Raw genomic sequence first — 6667 nt, 5'->3', positions numbered from 1 at the left:
TACACTGAGATCATCACATATGACACAATTTAAACAGAGATCGTCGTACATGACAATGTTTACACAGAAGTCGTGATACATGTCACTATTTATAAAATCACCGTCATACATCTTGTTGACTTGTAAAATTGTTCGAGTTGTGGTATGGTGACGGAGTACGATTCTTCGATGGTGAAGCTATCATGACTTGCCCGTTTGCAAACCAAGCCGTTGATTGATGTTGGCCCTTCATGATGTGAGTCTAACTCTGTTGGTACTTACATGAGAGGCTGAAGAGTCACGGACTTGGTCTTGTTCACCCATTACACATGTTGGAACGAGCTGGGGTGAAATGTGTGCCTTAGTTTCTGTTAGAAGGGTACACAAGTACTTGATTTTCCACAACAATTCGAAAATGCGATGAGATACGTAATTACTATGAGTCCGTATGTGGTAAAAAGAGACAGTTTGCACGAAATTGATTGATATTTACCATTTAAAGGTAAAACCAATTAAGAATGATTTGTACTGGGAGAAATGTCTGCTCCCTTGCGAAAGACAACCTGAATTATTCCCAGTGCTTGCTCTTGAGCCATGAAGTTAGGGAATAATGGCATGGATTTTGATTGCTAAATAGATTTTTATACTTTTTGGTATTACAATGGACTCCATGCGTGCCCATTCGTCTTTTTCCGAAGCAGCATTTTAAATCCGTTCAGTGTTGTTTTTTTTCACCAGACTCACAGGTAGGTCTGATGGTGGCGTACGGGTGAGTTTTTGTAGTTTTGGAATTCTAAATAAAATATTTTGGCGTTTCCATGGCAACAAGTTTGACTTTGACTGAATTTGATGGTAGTGATCCTTTCTGGAGCAGAACTTGAAAATCTTTCAATACTCTCCTTCCACTCTATTGTATACACGCAAAAATATTGGACATAATCATAACTTGTAGAACTCATATTCATAAAGAGTAGTTTGGCTTTGAATAGGATAGTTATGACTTTGTCTTCTTGTTTTTATTGCTCTGCATTTCCTTTGCCACGTATCACGTTCGTTTTCGGTCAGTTTTAAACAGATGAACCAAAAGCATACACACATGTTATCAAAGAGTTCAATGGTCTAAAAAGCTGTCTGCTAGCCGCCATTGTGAGAGAGAGAGAGACAGAGAGAGAGAGAGTGCTCATTGTTTCAAAATGTCTTGTATTTTTTCTAAAATCCTTCATTCTTGTCTTTGCATGAGCTTGTAAGTCACTATTTATGAAAATTATAGGTGTGTAATGAATGGCAACATAAATGATTGAAAGGGAAACACTTAAAATAGTATGTCAACGTTTATGTGCTGCCCATGCGCACAAGACATGAAATTTGAGATGCCTCCATATCGGAAATTGTTTGGAACATGTTCTTTTATATGATGACCAATCTTGGTGCTTTTATCATCAAATGCACAATTCTTATGAACACCTGATCTTAGCCGGGTCACTGACACGGAAATGATAGAAGTAGGTGACTTTCAGTACAACCAGAAGGCCAAGGATGATGTAAAGAGGAATATTTTCTATTACACATGATAGTATTAGCTGACTGAAGATTCCACCAATCCCAAACACCAAGAGGAGATGGCTCAGCTCGTCTAGGCCAGCGTTGTAGAGGCTGGAACTGTTTAAAAACTAGCCTTTGTGTGTTCTTGACTTCAGATGTTAGTAGCCGTGGTTCGTGATTATAGGAGTATTGAATTACTGGTAATGGTAGAAGAAATGTGCATTTTCAGTTAACAGTCACATGTTTTACTTGCCAGCAACTGAAGGAATGGCTCAATACCAGATACAGTAACACATGTGCGTGTAGCAGAAGTAGTGCCAGCTACTATGATCTAATCTTTCATTTGCGGGCTATTTTTCCATATTTTCAAACTACATTAAAATAAATCATTGGTGCGGTGACGCATTCAATACATATGTTTATGTGTGTACACTGTTTAAGTCACAGCATGGCCGAAATAGTGTGGATATTTTAGACCTATTATCATAATAATAGTTAGTCCAATAATGACGTATATACATATATTCACGCGTATGCTTGGATCTTTATTGTTACTGTTTGCATAACTGATCACTGGGTTCTGGTCGTCATCATATGTGACTGTCAAACGTTCTGGAACAAGCATCTATAAAAATTGTATGAACAGCACGCCGCCCATATGACCAAAATGCCAGATATATTCTTCACACCAATGAACATGAAAAGTGTAATTGGAGCATACCTTTTCTGCAATGACTTCTCAACTTCAAAACGTTCAGTGGCAGTCCCCTTATGACACAGTGCAGTTAAGATTCAACACACTTGATGATCTGTTACTTCAGTAATGACCTGCCTGTCAGTCATATTGCAAGGCATTACTGTACATATTCATTGCCTTCTAGTGGTAAGTAGAAACTGCTTTAATTCACATCTGAATAACATACGTCCTTTGTTTGTTCTTGAACATTGCTCTTAATCTTATCGTGTTCCTTACACTGAACGCATCAGTTTTAATACACGTGTTTCTGATTATAGAATAGGAAGACAGTGCCAGCAGTCACACTGCCTCGACTGACATTTGATGCGGATTGCATATAGTGGCATGTTTATTAGAAAGTAACCTAATCATGGATTGAGTCCTATGTGTGCACATACAATCAAACTTCTTTAAGATATACAGTTTTAACAATTATATCCTTACACATGTCGAGTGCATGCATACATTGATTATCCTTGAGTCTTCTCAGTCATCTGAAAAATTGCAAGTCAGGTGGTAGTGATTGTGTATTTGTTGAACTGTTGAAATCATCTCTACATATTATTATGCCCTTTTTAATGATAATGTATAATATGTTTACACTGGTGTTTTCCCCATGGCTTGGTCGAAAGCAATAGTTATTCCTTTACATAAAAAGGTTATCGGAAAAACCCAGATAATTACTGAGGCATTTTTACTTTGTACATTTAAACACATTCTATACATCTACTTTAAATGTCCGTATCACGATCTGGCCAGATATATGGAGCAAAGTTCCCGAAACACAAGCAGGCTTTAGACAAGGGTATTCTACGATTGATCATATTTTGTTACGGTTAATATTTTGCCATGACAAAAGGTATAAGAAATCCCCTCACAACCAGCAAAATATAACACTGACAAGTCTGAAATTTTCAGTAATAGGTATTCAGCAAACAAGAGCAAGATACAAAGGTACACAATAGAGGTTTCATGTACAATGCAACTGAGTCAAATCTTAAGTAATGGGTCACAAATATAATATCGATCACCAAAGTCCCGGCTTGAGGGTGCGAGACTGAATGTAACACGGCGAGCGGTCAGGCAGCAGTAATGTGTTCGAACGTTGACAAAGACAGGCAGTTTAGTGTACTCTAGTTAATCTCTGTGTATCCGTGTCGTCAACACAACTAGCCATTATATACAAATTCCTTGATTCCTGAACATTCGAGCACAATATGACCATCGCCATTATCGTAGAGGTTACTCGGTCAGTCTTGTGTTTATCTCAGTCAAACATTCTCAAACTCTAGAGAACTACCTTTAAGGCCTGCCGCTAAAATACTAATAGCACTGCATATATACGAAATGTGATCCATAATAATTACCACTCAAACCTTTAAACATTGGGACCCAAACAATAATTAAAAATTATCACTTAATCAGTAATACAATTTGCAGAAAATACACTCTCCTAACAACTTTACATGCTTTTATAGAAAAAATGTCTATTTAACAAAAGGAAAAAGGTATATGTTGATTTTGTTAATTTAGAAAACCTCCGATTCAGTTGACCGTTCTAAGTGCTTATTCAGGGGAAACTGTGATGCTATTATGCTCAGTGAAAACTGGGAAGTGGCTTTTAAATGGCCAACTAATAACAACATCAATTACTTATAGATGTTTAGGAGTTATATATTCGTCAACATTCAAGATGATTTAGCATTGGGGGGAAAGCAAATTTAATGGTAGTATTATAAAATTTATGTGCAATGGGAATAATAGACCCCACTGTGTATTTTGAGGCATTCGATGCGCAGATACAGCCGATATTACTGTATGGAGCAGATGTCTGGGAAATGCATAAATTTTATGGAATGTGAAAACTTCATCTAACAGCTTGCAATACATCTACTGCCATTGTATATGGCGAGTGCGAAAGATATCATCTCTTTATAAACGGATTGTGTAAAACTTTGAAATATTGGTTGAAGGTTATTCCTATAGGTAGATAGAACCCCTTACAAAATGTAAATGTATTACGATAACTGTGGATACAAGACATGTGCTTCATAGATTAGAGAAATATCTTTCTCATATTCATTTGGTTACATCTGGATGTCTCCGACAGTTGGTGATGCAGCTTTATTTGTAAGTAGATTCAAGACTGCCGTTGTCAACATGTTTTCCTCTATCATGGAATAGTACATTGACTAACAGTTCCCGATATTGAGAGTTAGCCATTAGCTCCAGAAAAGTATTAATCATGTATCTTGGACAAAAAATTGTGAAATATTTTGATGAAATTTCGAAGTGGATTATTAAAGCTAAAGTATAATGAGAATAGCTAGTTAAATGTTGCTGAACGTAAATGTCCATTGTGTAATGTAGGTGTAAAAGATTATGTATTGATTATAACTCACTTACACTAAAATACTCGCCAGAAATAACCAAACTGCTATAAATTTAAGTCCCTTTTATGAACAATGATGAAACGCTTTTAAGAAAGTTATGCTAATATATCTTTCATGCTTATAAATTCAGAGCATTCAAACTCCAATAAATTTTCTTCAAACCAAACATTTGTCACATTTATATAGGTGTGAATATGTTTATTGTCACGAGGGTGTGTTTTCTGTAGTTCGTATTATCATTGATTAAGTGATGGTTATTATGGGTCATATTTCGTATCACGGTACTAGTATTTTAGTGGCGAGCCTTTTAAGGTAGTGCTTTAGAGATGTATCCCTCTATGCACTCTTCCGTTGGGTGTGTGTTTTGACTGTTGGTATACACGAAGCCGATCGCGAAGGTTCCACACTTCCCTGGATGATATCATTGACTGTATATATATAGGGCTAGTTGTTGTGTTGACGCCACACACACGGAGTTACCCTTGGAGTAATACTGGAGTTGTGGCATCATTCGACATATCTACATCTGTCTGCCTCTTCGTCTGATTGTCAACATCGACCTACATCCAAGGCTGACCGCTCGCCGTGTAACATTCAGTATAACTGTTTCTCACTCTCAAACCAAGCCTTTGGTGAGTTGATATTATATTTTTGACTCATTTTATTTTTATGGGCACAATACTAGAGATGTTAGCAGGAGCAATTAGCACAGCATGCTTCAATCGTAAGGATATATAAAGCTTTACTTATCATATTGAATTATTGTGGCTCACCTTTATCGACATGTTACTAAACAAGGTGTCATTACATAGTAGCCTTGCTCCAAGTCTCTACTGAATGCTAAGTAATAAGAGTAATACTATCCCTTAAAGAGACTTGTCTATATAAGCTGACAGTTAAATCTCCAGGATGCTATTCAGTTTATTTCTATTTTACAGAGATTATTCTTTAAAATCTCAATTTCTATTTTAGAGACTTGTGCAAGTAATGGGTCACAAATATAATATCGATCACCAAAGTCCCAGCTTGAGGGTGCGAGACAGTAATACTGAATGTAACACGGCGAGCGGTCAGGCAGCGGTAATGTGTTCGAACGTTGACAAAGACAGGCAGTTTAGTGTACTCTAGTTAATCTCTGTGTATCCGTGTCGTCAACACAACTAGCCATTATATACAAATTCCTTGATTCCTGAACATTCGAGCACAATATGACCATCGCCATTATCGTAGAGGTTACTCGGTCAGTCTTGTGTTTATCTCAGTCAAACATTCTCAAACTCTAGAGAACTACCTTTAAGGCCTGCCGCTAAAATACTAATAGCACTGCATATATACGAAATGTGATCCATAATAATTACCACTCAAACCTTTAAACATTGGGACCCAAACAATAATTAAAAATTATCACTTAATCAGTAATACAATTTGCAGAAAATACACTCTCCTAACAACTTTACATGCTTTTATAGAAAAAATGTCTATTTAACAAAAGGAAAAAGGTATATGTTGATTTTGTTAATTTAGAAAACCTCCGATTCAGTTGACCGTTCTAAGTGCTTATTCAGGGGAAACTGTGATGCTATTATGCTCAGTGAAAACTGGGAAGTGGCTTTTAAATGGCCAACTAATAACAACATCAATTACTTATAGATGTTTAGGAGTTATATATTCGTCAACATTCAAGATGATTTAGCATTGGGGGGAAAGCAAATTTAATGGTACTATTATAAAATTTATGTGCAATGGGAATAATAGACCCCACTGTGTATTTTGAGGCATTCGATGCGCAGATACAGCCGATATTACTGTATGGAGCAGATGTCTGGGAAATGCATAAATTTTATGGAATGTGAAAACTTCATCTAACAGCTTGCAATACATCTACTGCCATTGTATATGGCGAGTGCGAAAGATATCATCTCTTTATAAACGGATTGTGTAAAACTTTGAAATATTGGTTGAAGGTTATTCCTATAGGTAGATAGAACCCCTTACAAAATGTAAATGTATTACGATA

The sequence above is a fragment of the Haliotis asinina genome, chromosome 3 (genome assembly GCF_037392515.1).
Source record: "Haliotis asinina isolate JCU_RB_2024 chromosome 3, JCU_Hal_asi_v2, whole genome shotgun sequence".
In the NCBI taxonomy this organism is placed as follows: Eukaryota; Metazoa; Mollusca; class Gastropoda; order Lepetellida; family Haliotidae; genus Haliotis; species Haliotis asinina.
The sequence above is the reverse complement of the archived record's forward strand: the minus strand, read 5'-3'. Positions refer to the sequence as shown.